Below are 19,645 nucleotides of genomic sequence, written 5' to 3'. Positions count from 1 at the left end.
AGCAATACCTCTCCTGGGCATATATCCAGCGATGTTCCAACTGGTCATAAGGACACATGCTCCACTATGTTCATAGCGGCCTTATTTATAATAGCCAGAAGCTGAAAAGAACCCAGATGCCCCTCAACAGAGGAATGGATACAGAAAATGTGGTACATTTACACAATGGACTACTACTCAGCTATTAAAAACAATGAATTTATGAAATTCCTAGGTAAATGGATGGATCTGGAGGGTATCATCCTGAGTGAGGTAACCCAATCACAAAAGAATCACACAATATGTACTCACTGATAAGTGGATATTAGCTCAGAAACTTAGAATACCCAAGATATAAGATACAACTTGCAAAACACATGAAACTCAAGAAGAACGAAGACCAAAGTGTGGACACTTCGACCCTTCTTGGAATTGGGAACAAAACACCCAGAGACAAAGTTTGGAGCTGAGATGAAAGGATGGACCATCTAGAGACTGCCCCACCCGGGGATCCATCCCATAATCAGCTTCCAAACACAGACACTATTGCATAAGCCAGCAAGATTTTGCTGAAAGGACCCTGATATAGCTGTCTCTTGTGAGGCTATGCCAGTGCCTGGCAAACACATAAGTGGATGCTCACAGTCAGCTATTTGATGGAACACAGTGCCCCCAATGGAGGAGCTAGAGAAAGTACCCAAGGAGCTGAAGGGGTCTGCAACCCTATAGGAGGAACAACAATATGAACTAACCAGTACCCCCAGATCTTGAGTCTTTAGCTGCATATGTAGCAGAAGATGACCTAGTCGTCCATCATTGGGAAGAGAGGCCCCTTGGTCTTGCAAACTTTATATGCCCCAGTATAGGGGAACACCAGGGCTAAGAAGTGGGAGTGGGTGGGTAGGGGAGCAGGGTGGGAGAGGGTATAGGGGACTTTCAGGATAGCATTTGAAATGTAAATGAAGAAAATACCTAATAAATATTGGGAAAAAAAGAGTGCAGAGGTTGTGTTCAGAGATATTGTGAAATATCTCTGGATGCTCCTTGTTAGCAATCAGAACTTAAAGTACCTCAATCTAGGGAACACTCCCATGAAGGATGATGACATCAATTTTAGCCCGTGATGTGCTGAAATATCCAAGCTGCTCCCTGGAGACTCTGAGGTTGGATTCCTGTGAATTAACCCTCACTGGTTAGGAGATGATCTCCATGCTCCTCCTTTCTATCACCAGTCTAAAGTGTCTCAGCCTGGCCAAAAATAAGGTGGGGGTAAAGAGCATGATATCCCTTGAGTAGGTCAACGTGTCCACTGCAGAAGCTAATACCAGACAGCTGTGCCTCACACCTGTCAGATGCCACCTTCTGGCCTCAGCCCTTTTTAGCAACCAGAACTTGACTCACCTGAGCCTGTCAAACAACAGCCTGGGGACTGAAGAAGTGCAATAGCTGTGTCAGTTCGTGAGGAATCCAGAATGTGCTCTCCAGTGGCTGGTACTGAATCACTGCATCATTATAGATGATGCCTAAGACTTCCTGGTGTTGATACTTACAAACAACAGAAAGCTGACACATCTGTGCCTGACCATGAGCCCTGTACAGAAAAGTTCAATGAATCTACTGTGTGAAGCTTTAAAGGAGGCTACTTGTTGCCTTCAAGAACTGGAACTAGTGGGCTGCCCGCTCACAGAGAACTGCTGCCAGTACCTGTTGTATGATCACAACAACCAAGCACTTCAAAGGCTTGGTAACACTGCCCTGGGTGACAAAGGAGTCATAACTCTGTTAGAGGGACTGAAGCAAAGTAGCGGCTCCCTGGGGAGACTTGGGTTGGGAGCATGTGAGTTCACTTCCAACCACTGTGAGGCAATGTCATCGGCCCTGTCTTGCAACTCGCATCTGAACATCCTAAACCTGATGAAGAATGACTTCAGCAAATCGGGGATGTTGAAGCTGTGCTCTGTGTTCTAATGCCCTGCCTCTAATCTGTGGATAATAGGCCTGTGGAAACAGCAGTACTATGCCTAGGTGAGAAGACAGCTGGAGGGAGTGCAGTTTTTCAAGCCACATGTGGTGATTGATGGTCACCGGTATGCTATTCATAGAAGATGTCTGTAACTGGTGGAAAAACTGAAGACATGAGTCCCCTTCTCTCCTTCACATCCTAGGACTTCTTTATCTGTGAAATGTTTGTCTCACCTCAGAGGATGTAGTGAGGATGAAATAAACACAGAGCATTTAGAAAAGCAAGCAAGCAAACAAACAAACAAAACAAACTTTACATGCATGTCTGTGTGGCCAATGCGGTTAAGAATCGAGCAGAGTCCCTGGAGCTGTCGGTTACTGACAATTTGGAGCCACTTAACATGAGCTTGGGAACAAACTTTATGTTCTTTGTGAGCAACAAAGAGATCTTAAGTGCTGGGCCAGTATCTCTACAGCCCCTTGCCTGGTGATTTAAAAGAACACTCAACTTGGGGCTAGAGAGGTAGATCAGTGGGTAAAGGCCCTTGCTGCCAAGCCTGCCAACCTGGGCTTGAACTCTAGATCTCATGTGGTGGGAAGAGAGAGTCAACTTCCTTCCTGGACCAGCTTCCTTCTCTATGTACCAGCTGTAGATGCAAATACTAGAAAAAATGGGATACAAAACTCGACTGACTTGACTTCTGAAAGGGTCTACTATACTTGAAAGCTCCTTTGAGGTACAGATTACAGTTCAAAAAGGCACAACTCACCACAAACTTTTCAATTTACTCTTTGGGTTCTTCAAAGTCTCACACAGAAACTTTGCACCTGTGGTTCCGATTTGATTTAGCCTCAGATCCAAGTGTTTCAGGCTCAGTGTTTGTCTGAGCATCTTTGAGAGATGGTGGCAACCAGTGTTGGCGATGTTACAGGACCACAGTCTGGAAAATCACATGCACAGGGACAAAAAACAGAAACAAATAAACACCTTAGTCCATTCTGGGATGATGCACCCAAACTACTACCTTTACCTCAAGCCATTGGTTTCAGTCAAGCTTAGAGACGTTATGATAAATGATATTGGAATGAAATCATAGAATGGGTTTCCATATGGGCTTCTCAAAAACTTTTTCTTCGCATAGAGAAGTTGGAAAGGAGTGAATTATGATTAAAATACATTGTATACATATGTGAAATTCTCAAAGAAGCGAGTAAATAAAATTAATTGGTATGAAAGGCCAGATGAGGGTAAAGACCCTAGAGGAGAATGAAGAAGACACATCATTTAATGGATATAGTTGCCAACAATCTTTTACTTATGCTCAGAAGTAAAGGCAGCTCTTATCCTGCAACAGAGAAACCATTAAATTGGTAGTACTTTATGGATAGGGCATAGATCAGTTCCTGGCATAGCGCCTGAACACAGTAGGTGCTTCATAAATGCTGATAATTACTTCATGGCTGTGTTTGATAATCTTAGAAGGTAGTGAGTTTTCTGTGGTGATTTTTTGGGGAGAGATCAGGGTCTCACTCTAGCATAGGCTATGATCTTCCTGCCTTTGATTTCCAAATGTTAATTTTATAGGCATGTGCCATCCTGCCTGTACTGATAATAGTGCCTTCTAACATAATTAGACTGTAAGTTCAAGGTATGGCTAGTTAGGTGGATAGGGTGGTGTACTGGCTAGTTTTGTGTCAACTTGACACAGCTGGAGTTATCACAGAGAAAGGAGCTTCAGTTGAGGAAATGCCTCCATGAGATCCAACTGTAAGGCATTTTCTCAATTAGTGATCAAGGGGGAAAGGCCCCTTGTGGGTGGGACCATCTCAGGGCTGGTAGTCTTGGTTCTATAAGAAAGCAGGCTGAGCAAGCCAGGTGAGGCAAGCTAGTAAGGAACATCCCTCCATGGCCTCTGCATCAGCTCCTGCTTCCTGACCTGCTTGAGTTCCAGACCTGACTTCCTTTGGTGATGAACAGCAGCATGGAAGTGTAAGCCGAATAAACCCTTTCCTCCCCAACTTGCTTCTTGGTCATGATGTTTGTGCAGGAATAGAGACCCTGACTAAGACAAATTGGTACCAGCAGAGTGGGGTATTCCTGTGACAACCTGCCCATGTTTTGGGGAGGACTGTGAGAGGACTTTGGAACTTTGGGCTTGAAGATCCATCTGTTGTTAAGAGCTCTGTCGGATGTTGTGTAGGAGCTTGGAAGATAATGTTGAGCACACTGCAGAAGATGGAGGTCTGGTTTGTGAAATTTCAGAGGGAAAAATTAAAGACTCTTTTCAGGGCCATTGCTATTTTGATTGGGAAGATTCTGTAGTTCTGGTTAGCTGGGGCTGAAGAATCAGCTGTGATTAATAAGATACCAGAACTACTGAAGCAAAAACTTTGCATTACTGGGACTATTGATGCTGGTTAGCTGGAGCTAAGAAATTAGCAGTGATTAAGAAGAGACCAGCATCATTGAGGTGACATCTTCTGGGAAGTGTTTTCTGAAAGCACAAAGAGGCTGTGTTCCAGAGATGGCCAAGGTTGTACTCCTGCTGCAGCGGGACTTGGTAATATGTAAGGGTCACCCAGGTGGTACTGGTTTTGAAGGCATGAAGGGGTCACGCAAAGCAGCTGAGGCTCGGCACTGTGAGAGGCCATGGAAGGCCATTGGTGAAGGTGTAGCCTCAGTTGCAATTGAAGGCCCAGGACTGAAGGGGTCATGCAGTGTTTTGGAGATGCCAGTACCATGAGATGACCACCAAGAGCAGCAGCAGCAGTGGAGTACAGGCATCTGGACCCTAGAAGATGACGTGTGTGCTACAAAGGGCCTGGCTGGAGAAGTGACCCAAGCCCTTGGAGGAGCCCAGAAGATCGTGAGTTGGATCCCAGACATTGGACGGTTAGAGATTGACTTTTGCTTTTGATTGTGACTGTGCCCTGATATTTTCTCTCTTGAAGGAAGAAACTGTTTTAGTGGAGCCCACAGTTAAGAGACTTTTAATTGTAAAAAGACTTTGAATTTTAAGAGATGGATATTTTAAAGAGATTGAAATTTTAAGAATATGTAAAGACTGTGGGACTTTTAAAGTTATTTAGATCTTGGGGATGAATAAGATTGTAAGGGTTGAGGCTTACTAGTGATGTTTTTGTGTGTCAAGTTGACAAGGGGTCAATTGTACTGGCTAGTTTTGTGTCAACTTGACACAGCTGGAGTTATCACAGAGAAAGGAGCTTCAGTTGAGGAAATGCCTCCATGAGATCCAACTGTAAGGCATTTTCTCAATTAGTGATCAAGGGGGAAAGGCCCCTTGTGGGTGGGACCATCTCAGGGCTGGTAATCTTGGTTCTATAAGAAAGCAGGCTGAGCAAGCCAGGTGAAGCAAGCTAGTAAGGAACATCCCTCCATGGCCTCTGCATCAGCTCCTGCTTCCTGACCTGCTTGAGTTCCAGACCTGACTTCCTTTGGTGATGAACAGCAGCATGGAAGTGTAAGCCGAATAAACCCTTTCCTCCCCAACTTGCTTCTTGGTCATGATGTTTGTGCAGGAATAGAGACCCTGACTAAGACAGGTGGTCTTCATGGCTTTGGGCTTCTGTGTTTGGTTGGATACTTATGTAATGTACTATTGGGGAGTTTTTTCCTTCCATCTACCTCTAACCATGAACTCAGTATTTCATCACATTTAAATAACCAAGTAGTTATCAGACCCTGGCTGTTTAACATTATTACAAAGGTTAAAACCATAGGAAAAGCTGACAGCTACCCTTCTTCCTCCCTCCCTCCCTCCCTCCCTCCCTCCCTCCCTCCCTCCCTTCCTTCCTTCCTTCCTTCCTTCCTTCCTTCCTTCTGTCCTTCCTTCCTTCCTTCCCTTCTTCCCTCCTCCATCTCTTTTTCTTTCATAGTGTTGAGGAAGGAACTCCAGACCTTATACACAAATTTCACTATTTACTTTTTGGTCAACTTGAAAGAAGCTAGAGTCATCTGGGAAGAAGAAACCTCAATAGAGAAAGTACCTCCATAAGATTGTCTTGTAGGCAAGTCTGTAAGGCTTTTTCTTAATAAATGGTTAATGTGGGAAGGCCCCAGCCATTGTAGGTGGTGCCACTTCTGGGGAGGTGGTACTGGGTTGTATCAAAAAGCAAAGTGAACTATCCAGTAAGCAGAGCTCCTTCTATGGCCTCTACATCAAATTCTGCATCCAGGTCCTTCTTTGGCTCCATCCATGATGGACTACAAGATGTAGCATGAAACAAACCCTTTCCTCCCCAAGCTGCTTCTTGTCACAGTGTTTATTACATTAATAGGACACAAATGAGAACAAACTGTACTGGTGACTCTCATCCCAACAGAACCAGTGTTTAAATGTTGGCAGTGATGCTCTGTTATCCAGTATAGTAGTGTCAATGCTAAACACAATCTCTGCGGTACAGCCCCATTACTCTTTGGAAACGAATGTTACAAAACTTTTCTTTGCAACAGTAAGAGACCACTGCAAAACATCACAACCAATGAAACTGTAGAGTTTTGGAGCCCAGTTTCAATGGATGCATCTTCAAAAACTTCTGCACCTGAGGGTCAGGGAAGATTGAAGAAGAGGGGGTAGAAAGATCAACAGAGCCAGAGGGTCAGAAAGTTTACTATGAAACTGTATCTCCTAGTACTGTTACAATCTACACTCATAAAGTCTCACCAACATGACTGCCCAAACATGAGCTGAATAAATAAGGGTGATACTAATGAACAGGCAAAACTGGGTAGGGAAAAGCCCATGAGGCCTCAACACTACACAAATAACATCTGAGGAGAGCTGGGAGCAATAGAGGTGGTCTATCCTCAGGGACCAGTGCCAAGTGATCAACCCTGAACACATACCTACAAATAACATTATATGGTATCAACAGGATACCTATATGTGTGTATGTATATACATATGTGCATGCAATAACAATTAGTGAGAAGAGACCATAAATTTGAAGGAGAATAGGGAGGGATATATGGTAAAGTTTGGAGGGAAGAAATGGAAGGAAGAAATATTGTAATTACATTTTAATCTCAAAAATTATGTTTAAAACATGAAATGGATGCTACATATTCCAGGATAAAAACCAGAGTCATATTGATCTTGTTGACAAGTTGATTCCACCTCTATCCAACCATGTATACTTTATGTTACACAGTCTAAAAACACAGACTTGGAGCGGGTGTTAGGTTGGGCTTGGTGGCACAGCCCTTGGAAGTCTGAAACAGGAGGATTGTTTTGAATATAAAGTCAGCCTGGGCGACACTATCTTACAAAAGGACAGAAACTATGTAAGAGCTGTGTGGATGGGGAAGAGTGCTGTGAGGGTGGGAAGGGAGGAGTGGTGTGAAGGTGAGGAGGGAGGAGTGATGTGAGGGTGGAGAGGGAGGAGTTGTGTGAGGGTGGGGAGGGAGGAGTTCTGTGAGGGTGAGGAGGAGTGCTGTAAGGGTGAGGAGGAGTGCTGTGAGGGTGGGAAGGAGAGCTGTGAGAGTGGGAGGAGTGCTGGAAATAGTGTCTTCTGGACATGACATGCCACAGCACACATGAAGTCACAGCATCCATGGTTATCTCTAGAAGACCAAGTCAGGCAAAAATACTACACATATGAGGGAGGGTTTCTGAGAACCTTCGTTTCTCACTACTAAAAACAATTAGTAGTTGATGACTGCTGGAGGAATTAGTCACCATTCTTTGGGAAGTGCCTACTGGTAGGTTGTCCTTCCCCCAAGTGGATGATCCCACACCCGAGTTCATGTCAGTAGTACTAATTGGACTCAATGGGTCATACTTTACAAAAAAAATTAAAAGCAGAAGTAAAAAAAAAAAAGTCCAGGTATCGTGGCACATTCTTCTATTCCAGGTACTTGGTAGAAGGATCAGGAGAGTTCAAAGTCTGGTACACAGTGAATTCTAGGCCAGCCTGGGATACATAAGACGCCATCTCAACCAAAACCAAAAAGGAAGTCAGATCTGGAAACCAGATCCTCTTCTCGATTCCCTATAGAATATTAACATCACATATTCTATAGTGGTGAAAATACTGAAGCCAGGGTTTTACTTATGCTATATATAACCATTACCACTGAGGTGTATCCCCAGCCAATGCAGTTCTTATATTCTATCATGCATGTGGAGGATCTTAGCATAGTATTTTTGGTAGTTAAGATAATCATGAATTCCTTTCATTTGTGTCTCTGTGTCTCTGTGTCTGTCTGTCTGTCTGTCTGTCTGTCTGTCTGTCTCTCTCTCTCTCTCTCTCACACACACACACACACACACACACACAGCTGCAATGCCTCCTGCAGGCAGAGAAGACTTACATCAGGGTCTGTAGTTTGCACTTGGTGTAGCTTAAGCTTTCACAAAGGTTTTTCACTCCATTATCCCCAAGTTTATTGTTGGCCAGGCTGAGGTGTGTCAGAGTCCGGCTGACCATCAAAATGGAAGAGAGGTCCTTGCAGCAGGCTTCAGTGAGATGACAGTTCTCCAGCCTGTGGATAAAGCACACAGCTGGACCAAGCAGGAGTGGCTCAACCAACAATAATTCTAGGAAGGGGAGAGGCTCACAGGGCCCCACTCAACTCAACTGTTGTCTATGAATAAACTTTAGGAGAAGGGGGATAACTATCTTTAGTTGTGTCTCCTCTGCTGAGCCCATCAGGGTTCAACACATAGCTATAAACCCACAGTCTCACACATGACCCTGGTTATCTTGGTGAGTCATAAAATAAGATGAATGGGTATAAATAAGAGAGATTTGTCAGGAGGGTAGAATGGAAGGTGGGGGTGAGAATGCCAGTATGCATGGTGCACATGTATAAAAGTGTTATAAATTCCCACCTAAAACAAAAACCCCAAACCAAGCCAAAAAAATTTCGTATATCTATTAAGTTAGGAGAGGGCATTTCCAGCTGCCTCCAGAAAATAAACTCAAGTTCTTGTTGATTTCCACCATACCGTCATGATCACACAAGGGATTTAGACTTAGGAAAGCAATCTAAGACTTCCTAAGACTAAGCCAGCTAGAATCCAGCATGGATGAGGAAGGGTCTCACGCTGAGGAACTTGGCAGGTGATGGTTTCTGAGATAGGAAGAGTCAAATTTTCTTCAGGGATGTGTCTGTCAAGAGGTGACCCATGCTCCCATAGATTGTCTTACTCCTATGTACAGTATGTAGACTCAGTGGATTTAGGCAAAGAGCATGTGATGTTGGGAGGGAATGGTGAAGACGGGATGGAGGGAACTCAGAGGAGAGAAGATGGGGGATGAGTTTTGTCAAGTGACACACAGACATACACATGCATGAAATTCTCAACAAAGAGAGAGAGAGAAGAGCAAAATGAGTGATGCACAGTCAAAAACTCAGAAGCAGGTGTCTGCATGCATGGGTAGGACTCATAGTGTTGGGAACAAAGAGATGTATTTTATGTACTATCATCTCATTTTCAGATTCTGCTTAATCACAGGGAGAAACTAAATTCAAGGTCCTAGACACTCGAGTAGCTGGGGACTTCCCAATAGCTAAACGGCTTCTATTATAAGGAAGCACTTGTTTGAGTCCAGACAACTCAAGGGCAACTTCTCCATCTTGCTGGCAGGGTCAAACTAAGTTCATGTTGCCAAGTCCAAGAATTTCATCCTAACTTGATTGGGAAAAACTCTCTTGCTCAACCCTCTTATGTCAAAATATTACTGGGTGACGCTATTGCATATGCCAGAAAGATTTTGCTGAAGGGACCCTGATATAGCTGTCTCGTATGAGGCTATGCCAGTGCCTGAAAAATACAGAAGTGGATGTCACAGTCAGCTATTGGATGGAACACAGGGCCCCCAATGGAGAAGCTAAAGAAAGCACACAGGGAGCTAAAGGAGTCTGCAACCCTATAGGTGGAACAACAATATGAACTAACCAGTACCCCCAGAGCTCGTGTCTCTAGCTGTATATGTAGCAGAAGATGGCCTAGTCAGCCATCATTGGGAAGAGAGATCCCTTGGTATTGCAAACTTTATATGCCCCAGTAGAGGGGAATGCCAGGGCCAAGAAGTGGGAGTGGGTGGGTAGGGGAGTAGGGCAGAGGGCGGGTATAGAGAACTTTCGGGATAGCATTTGAAATGTATATAAAGAAAATATCTAATAAATAAATAAATAAATAAATAAATAATAATAATAAAAAACTGGACCTAGATACTTTGATAGCTGGATCTCAGTGATCAGCCTCAGGAATGAATCAGGCAGAAGGGAATGTCTAACTAAGGGAATAGACCTTGGAGCCTTTAGCAAGGGAGAGGAATGGGGTTGCGGGGAGGGGGAGGGGGAGGGGGAGGAAGATAAAATCTTCTGGTCCCATCTTTGCCGTGCTTGGGTCTGTTAGAGATCCCTTTGTGTGTAACAGCCCCTAATAAATCTTAGAGGAATTTGGAAGCATGAAAAAAATACGACTGGGCCATGCTACATATAGTACACCCCACTGCCCCTCACTTTGTGGTCTCATCCTTTAAATATGCTGTGCAATTTCTCTTCAGGGTCACAGTTAGCTTCTGAGTCTGTTCTGTGGCCCCGATTACAATAATGTTTTTGTCATCTGCATTGACTAGCAGAGTTTTGTTGGATTTAAGTGGATCTCACAACAATATGGGTTGCTGTGTAAGTGTGAGTCAACCATATCTCTTCTGTCTATAGCTCAGTGTCCAAAGCGATGTTCCAAAGGAAGAGAAGACATACTTACAATATCCTGTGCAGTGTGCACTTTGGTTCTTTCCAAGTCTTACATAGCAGCTTAGCACCTTTGTTCAAGAGACTGTTGTCTGTGAAATCCAGAAATATCAGGGATTGATTGACTTTTAGGACTGGGAAGAATGGGATAACCCCATTTCTGAGCAGTGGTAGAACAAGATCCCAGGCTGTGGAAGAAATGAGAACAAAGTATGTTCTGAATGACCCAGAGAATGTTGTAGGTAATGTTGTGAATGGGTTTAATAAGTATATAGCAAGCCAAAGTAAGAGAAGTAATTGAAAGAGATAGTAAACATCAAATCAGGCCTACAAAGAGATGGCAGAAACTGACTGTGGCTAATTGAAGGGTCTGCATTGTTTCTGATCAAGTTTTTTCTCCTTGGATGAACTTCCCAGACAAACTTTCAAGTTTTCTTTCCTATTGCAGGAATACTTCCTAACTGTTCAAAGACACAATGTTTATACTCTTTGGCCATTTTGTGTTCTTATGTTGTTGAGTACAAAAATATGGTCTAAATTGCCTAGGTTCACCAAGTTTCATTCTCTCCCACATAAATTTTGATCATGCATGCCTTTAATACCAGCATTCAGGAGGTAGAGACAGGCAGATCTCTGTGGGGTACAGGCTAGTATTGTCTACACGGTATGTTCCAGGCCAGCCAGAACTACACAGTGATATCCTGTCTCGTTAATTTTCTTCTTTTAATATTTCATACAGATATATATCTTATTCACATCCTCTCCTAATTCCTACTGCCAACTCAACAGATTTCCACCCCAAATTCATGTTCTCTTTTAGCCCCACCCTTAGCTGAAGAGATATCATCAGTGCCAGCTTGGGGAGGGAGTCACTTTTTCTTTGGTGTTGTGACTACTGATAGGTTGCCCATTCCTCAAGGATAGCCTCATACCCATGTGTATACATGTATTGCTAATTGTACTGCCGTAAATTTATGAATATATAGATATAGTTTTGAGACAGGGTTTATCTATATATCACGACTGACTCCAAACTCATTACGTATACCAGGTTAGCCTTTAGATCTCCCTGCTTCTGCCTCCCAAGTTCTTGGATCCACAGTATGCACCACCAAACCCAGATTCATATATATCATTTGTGAGACTGGGTCTCACTATGTGGATCTCAAAGTTTCAGCCCTCTTGCTTCAGTCTCCTCAGTCCCATGACTACAGGCAAGTGACAGATTTTTATTATCTCCAATCTTATGTTGGAAATGCTTGTATCTTAACATTGAATGTTTTAAGTTGATACCCACATGGAATGACATGTAGACATTTGCCACACAGCTAAGATGTGCTAAAGATCACGAAGAACCTCTCAGAGCTACACTGTAACTATATCAAATCAAGATATCAGGTACTATGCTCACTGCCAATTGCTTCCAAAAATTACATATATTGAACTTACATGAAATTTCCTTTCATTTTGGGCATTAGCTTAGTCATTTAAAGTGAAAATTGAGTCTCAAATATTCAAGTTATACACTTTGTCTCGCAGATAATTCTCTCAGGAAAAGGAAAAAAAAAGGTCATTTTCCATAGATAGTATTCACATCAGTTACAACTTATTTCATGACTTGTTTTATCTCATGCCCTAGTCCTTATAGATTGTATGTTATCCCCTCTTTATTGACAAGAGGACCTAGAGAAATGGGTGAATATCACAATCCTGGAAATACATAGGATGGTTTGTGGCCTTACACTATGTCCCTTCTACTGCTGCTGGTTCAAATGTGGTTATGTTAGGACCTATGAACCACAGGATGTGGGTGTTGGGATAAGCAGTAGAGAACTTCCCAACAGCTGAGATCCCAGTCAAAAGTGAAGCCAGGGAAGGGCTTAACTGATGGTCTGGAGCACCTTTGCTGGGAAGAAGGGGTCTTCAAGCTTATGTTGAATGATAACCCAAGAAGAATATAACTACAACAACCACAAGAAAATGACCCAACAGAGCTGTTACTTAAACTCTAGGAGTTTCTTAATCACAGGATTGCCATATATAGTTGTTTAGGTTGTTCAGAGTTCAGAGAAGGTAAAGACTGAATTATTTTTCTATCTTCTAGTCTATGTACTCTGAATGTTAGTCTCTCTCTCTCTCTCTCTCTCTCTCTCTCTCTCTCTCTCTCTCTCTCTCAGTATAAGCAATCTTATTAGGTATGGTGAGAGACAGAAATGAGGCCCAGAGGTCCAGGAGAATGAATGGAAATATGGGGCTGGTGGGAGTGGGGGAAACCTCTAGAAAGTTCCAGAGACCTAAGATGTGAGAGGTTCCCTGGTCTTAATGTGGGTGATCTTGGCTGGAATACCCAATAGTAGGGAGATGGAACCTGAAGAGACCACCTCCAGTAGTTAGACAGGGACCCCCAGTGGAGGGATGGGGACATCAAGCCACCTTCAAAATTTTTGACCCAGAATTGTTCCTGTCTAAAAGAAATTCAGGGACAAAAATGGAGCAGAGACTGAAGGAATGGCCAACCAGTGACTGGCCCAACTTGGAATCCATCTCATGGGCAGGCACCAAACCCTGACACTATTACTGATGCTATGTTGTGTTTGCAGACAGGGGCCTAGCATGGCTGCCCTCTGAGAGGCTCTACCAGGAACTGACTGAGACAGATGCAGATAATTGCAGCCAATCATTGGGCTGAGGTCAGGAACCCCTAAGGAAGAGTTAGGGGAAGGATTGAAGAAGCTGAAGGGGATGACAACCCATAGGAAGAGCAACAGTGTCAACTAACCTGGACCCCTGGGAGATCCCAGAGATTAAGCCATCAACTAAAGAGCATACATGGGCTGCTCTATGGCCCCCAGCACTCATGTAGCAGAGGACTGCTTTGTCTGGCCTCAGTGGGCAAGGATGTGCCTAATCCTCTAGAGACTTGATGCCCAGGAAAGGGGCATGCCTGGGAGTGGGAAGGATGGGGTGCAGAACTCTGGGAGGGGGCAACATTTGGGATGTAAATAAATAAAATAATTAATTAAAAAATAAGAAATCTTTCCCTCTAACTTAGATTTGCTATATAGAATGATCCAAGATAGTTTTATATGACCAGACTTTTAGGGAATGAAGAGACAATCCTGCGAAACTTCAGGTTGCAGGCTGGATTTTTCAGAACCTCATACAGTGAGTGATGCATGTGTCTAGATTGCCACCTTGCAGGGTCAGATGTGAGATGGCTTCATAACCATTAAAAATGAGGCACAATTTCTCATAGGCATCATCTGGTGAAATATTTTTGAGGCTAAAGAAAAGAATACAAAAGAGGAGATCTTGAGTGCTGGTGAGATGGCTCAGTAAATACGCATACTTGACACCAAATCTGTCAACTTCAGTTTGATCCCAGGGACCCATTTGGCCAAAACGAAAGAATCAATTCTGGGCAATTGTCCTGTGGCCTCCACTCACACAAATATATACCTCACATTCCTCTCCATACAATTATTAATACATATAATAAAAATTTCTAAAAATCTGATTTTGACTTTCTATCCATCTACTATACAATAAACAGAAGCAAAGGAATGAAGTATGATTAGATTTTAGCTCCCCCAAATTAAACTACCCCATTCTTCAAGGCATTGTTGGTAGACTTGTATTTAGGCTATACAGCATTGTTTTGTTATAGGTACACCTTGTCAAATAATTGACCCAACAAAGATAATTAACATATTATCTCACACAGCTACCATTTTTTTTACTTCATAGTTACAAACCTACACCCATGAAAACATCAAGAAACATGTAGATTTGGGGCAAGATGCTCCTTTTCTGGTGTAACTATATGATAATCTCTATATAAGACAGATTTTTAAAAGATTTATTTATTTATTTAATGTATATGAGTACACACTACACACTGTAGCTGTACAGATAGTTATAAGCCTTCATCTGGTTGTTGGTAATTGAATTTAGGACCTCTGCTTGCTCTGGTCAACTCTGCTCGCTCCGACCCAAAGATTTGTTTATTATTATAAATAAGTATATCTTAGAGGTCTTCAGATGCACCTGAAGAGAGTGTCAGATCTCATTATGGGTGGTTGTGAACCACCATGTGGTTGCTGGGATTTGAACTCAGGACCTTTGGAAGAGCAGTCAGTGCTCTTACCCACTGAGCCATCTCACCATCCCCAAAAGATTTATTTTTAACTATGTGACAGTGTGTGTCTATGTTTGGGTAGGAGTAAGGTGCATGGGTATATGCTTGTGTGAGTACAGGTGCCTTCAGATTCCAGAAGAATTATCACCACTCCTCTTCAAATTGTTCCACATATTGAAACAGAAAGAACATTGTCAAATTCATTTAAGAGACCATATTTATGCTGATATTCAAATCATACAAATATTCAACAAAATAAAGGGAATTATGGATAAATTTTCCTGATGAACATAGATGCAGAAATATTCAAAATAATTGTAAACTGAATGTAAGCACACATCAAGAAGATAATCCACTATGGCCAATTAGGCTTCATCCCAGAGATGCAGGGATAGTTCAACAAACAAAAATCAGTCAATAGGATACACCATATGAACAAACTGTAAGAAAAAAACCACACACGGTGATCTAACTAGATGATGAAAAAGTCTTTGACGACATTCAACACTACTTCATAATAAGTCTTGGAGAGAGCAGACATACCTAAACATAATAAAGTCAGTTTACGGCAAGTCAAGAGCCAACATCAAATTGAATTGAGGGAAACTCAAAGTAATTCTACTGAAATCAGGAACAAGACGTGGCTGTCCACCCTGTCCATATCTACTCAATATAGCACTTGAAGTTCCAGCTAGAGCAATGGGACAACTGAAAGAGATCACAGGGCTATGACTTGGAAGAGAAGGTATGATATGGTAACATAACTGTCACCACAATTCCATCAGGGAACTCTTAAGCTCATTAAACACCTTCAATGAAGTGGCTGGATATGAGGTTAACTAAAAACATCAGTAGCCCTTCTTTATACAAATGACAAATATACTGAGAAAGAAATCAGGGAAACAACACCCTTCATAATAGCTACAAACATTATTTACTTTGTGGTTACTCTAACCAAGCAAATGAAGGGGCTTGTATGGCAAAAACTTCAAGTCTTTGAAGAAAGAAATTGATGAAGGCAGAAGATGAAAAGATTTGCCATCCTCATGGATCAGTAAAACATAGTAAAAATGGCCGCCACACCAAAAGCAATGCACTGACTCAACACAATGTCCATCAACATTCCTACACAATTCTTTATAGGTCTTAAAAGGACAAGACTCAACTTTATATGGAAAACCAAAAATTCCAGGACAGCTAAAACAATCTTGTGCAATATAAGAATTTCTAGATATCACCATCCCTGATATCAAGCAGAGGTGATAATATTAATAACAGAGATATGAGAATAAAAACCACATGGTATTGGCATAAAAACAGACACTATAATCTATGCAACTGAAAACCCAGAATAAATCCACACATCTGTGAACACTCAATTTTTAATGAAGTCAGAGCATAATGGAAAAAATGAAGCATCTTCCACGAATGGTGCTGGTCTAATTGGATGTTTGTATGTAGAAGAAAGCAAATAAATTCACATTTATCACCCTGCTTAAAACTCATGTCCAAGGGGCTGGAGAGATGGCTCAGTGATTAAGAGCATTGACTGCTCTTCCAGAGGTCCTGAGCTCAATTTCTAGCAACTAAATGGAGGGTCACAATCATATGTGATGGGATCTGATGCCTTCTTCTGGTGTGTCTGAAGAAAGCAACAATGTACTCATATACAAAAACAAAACAAAACAAAAAAAATCTTCATGACCAATTGGATCAAAGACATCTAGATTAAACCAGACACTTTGAACCTGACAGAACTGAAACTAGAGAAGAGCCTTGAGGGTATCAGCATAGGAGATGACTAGACAACTGATAGCACAGGCACATTCCTTTCACCAACCCCACATATGACAGAGAGCTAATATACAAAGTATATAAATAACTCAAGAAACTAAACAGCAACAAACCAAATAATTAAATGTAAATGGAGTACAGAGCTAAACAGAGAATTCTCAATAGAGGAATCTCCAGTGGCCAAGAAATACTTAAACCAAAGTTCACCATCATTAGCAACCAGAGAAATGCAAATCAAAATTACTTTGAGATTCCATTTTACATCTGTCAGAATGGCTAAGATAGCTCATGATGGTGAGGATGTGGAGCAAGGGAAGCACTCCACTATTACTGGTGGGAGTACAAACTTGTTGAACCAATATGGAGATCAATGTGATAGTTCCTCATAGAATTGGGAGTGCTTCTACTTCAAGACCCAGCTATATCACTCCTGGTTTTATACCCAGAGGTCACTCCATCCTACCACAACACACTTACTCAAATATGCTCATTGTAGCTTTATTCATAACAACTAGAAACTGGAAACAACCTAGATGTTTCTTAACCAAAGAACTTAAATAAAGAAAATGAAGCATATTTATACATGGTGTGTTACTCAGATTAAAAAAAAATGACATCCCTGGCCCAGAAAGATAAACATGATATGTCATCACTTATAAGTGGATATTAGCTGTCAAAGAAGATCACACTACAATCTACAGACCGAGAGAGACTAAGTATTAACAAGGAGGGCTCTAAACAAGACACACAGATCTTTCTGGGAAGGGGAGATAGATTTTTCAGGTGTCCTGTCAGTGGGTGGGTGGGGTTGGGAAGGAATCAGATCAAGGAGGGAGGGGCAGAGGGGAAAGAGTCCTGGGAGAAGATTGACTGGAATTAGGAGGCATTTAGGAGGCTGTGTGGAAACCTATTGCAGTAGAAACTCTCTGGAATGTAAGAGTATTACAATAGTGAGGACTCCTAGTAATAGAGGATACAGAGCCTGAACTGGCCATCTTTGGTAACCTGGGAGGGCTCCCAGTTGTGGGACCAACACCAACCCAACCACAAAACCTCCAACCCACACCTGTTCTACCAGCAAGATGTGCTGAGGCAATGGTGGCTCAGAGATTGTGGGAATGGCCAAACAATCATTGGTCTAATATGAGGGCCAAGCCATGAGAAGGAGCCCATGACTGACACTGTCTGGATGGTCAGGAACCGGAAGCTGAATGGCTCAGAGACCTAGGAAAAGACTATGAGGATTGCTGTCTATATGCAGGTGAGGGCAGGTACAAGATAAGGTGAAAGCCTGTGATTGGGCAGTGGAAAAGGAAGGTGGGCTGAGAATTTTAGAGATGAGTACAGAGAGTAGAGGGAGAGAAGGAGGAAAGGAGAGGAAGAGACAAGATGGAACCTATAGGAGAGGAAGAGGAGCCAGAACCACACAGTTTTGGGAGTTTTAAGTATTGGGGATTTCTTAAATAGACGATTAAATTATAAGTAGGGTGTGCTTGCCCTATCTAGGAGTGTAGCCTGTATTTATATCAATTGAGTTTTGAGTTCATTGTGCAGGCATTTTGTGGGTTGAGAATTTACTAATATAAATCTGACTGAGATGGGCAACCGTGGAAAACCCTGAGGAGATAGAAGTAGAGAGTCATTGCATGGGGTTAGCCATGAAGGCAGCAAGGTTGCCGGGGAGAGTGAGTAGCTGGTGATAGCGCAGGATGGTGCCTTTTAAAAATATTTCCTGCAACAAGACTAAACACGACTGACGAACCCCTCCTCCCCACAAAAAAAGGTTTAATAAAATTATTCCCAAACTCATATGTTAGTGCCTAGCTCAATTGACATCAGAGAGGCTTCCTCCAGCAGTTAATGTGAATGGATGCAGAGACCCACAACCAAAGGCAGAGCTTGGGGAACCCTATGGAATAGGGGAAGAAGGATTGTAGGAGCCTGGGGTGAAGGACACCTGGGAAACATGGACCACAGAATCATTGAAGTAGGCCTCATAGGAGCTCACAGAGACTGAAGCAACAATCACAGCCTGCAGGGTCTGTACTAGGTTCTCTGCATACATGCTGTGGTTGTTTGTGGGATTTGAGGGAAAGGGAAACTAGAGAGAAACTGGGCTGAGCGTAGGGAGGGAATGCTGCAGTTGGGAATGTGTTGTATGAGAGAAGAATAAAAAAATATAAAAATGAATAATTGTTTGATTTTGAACTGGGGGATATTAAAAATAATAAAAAAAGATTATGAACTCTAGACGGGAGGGGGGGTAACAGAGCAGTACGAAGTGGAGAGGGATGGATGGGCTGGTATGATATAGGAACAATGCTCATTATGACATTAACAAACTAAAATGGTAGAAGCAGCAGGAGACAAATTGTAGTTTTCAGAAGAAGTGTGGAGGAGGTGGGCTTTGCTTAGCTTATAGTAACAGTGAATGTTATAAAACTAACCTGACCTTTGAGCTCCTTGAATGAAATTCTGTGGGAAAGGTACTGTCTCCAAGGGTCTCCTGAAAGAGAGACATCTTTCATTTGCCACTGCATGAGTCCATGATCTATGCATATTTGGGCATTCATATGATTAAAATCACATACCACTCCACATGCACACTCCTGTACACATGGGCTTGTATGCATACAGACCCCTTTCTAGTTAGAAGGCATATACTGTAAGAATAAAATGAATGGTATGATAAATTACCAATGCCATGGCACTATAAAACTGTATATTCTATACTTTAATTCTATTGGTAATAGGATAGGTTTACTTCTGCCAGAACCATCCCTAACATGAGATACTCTGTGCACTGCTATGCTAAAATATCCTTGTCATCATATGATGGTACTTTTCACTCCTATCATCTCTTATGGAACCACCATCCTGACCAGAGTGTCACACAGCATGTGATGTTCTGTGGTATGAGGAAGAGAAATACACAAGCACATTCCTAAAAGCACTTGCAAACTTTCTGTAGGAAACTTCCTGGAGTCTGGGATGAATAAGCACAGAAATAGAATAGTATCTCAAAGAAGGATTTGAAGCTAAAC

The 19,645-nt window shown here is 42.3% G+C and overlaps 2 pseudogenes; one reads left to right on the top strand and one right to left on the bottom strand.

The window, feature by feature from the left end:
• Gm45925 (predicted gene, 45925) lies at window positions 978-2,225 on the top strand (annotated as a pseudogene).
• Gm18774 (predicted gene, 18774) lies at window positions 2,688-13,960 on the bottom strand (annotated as a pseudogene).

The sequence above is a fragment of the Mus musculus genome, chromosome 12 (assembly GCF_000001635.26).
Source record: "Mus musculus strain C57BL/6J chromosome 12, GRCm38.p6 C57BL/6J".
NCBI lineage: Eukaryota > Metazoa > Chordata > Mammalia > Rodentia > Muridae > Mus > Mus musculus.
This window is presented reverse-complemented; position numbering and strand designations above follow the sequence as displayed.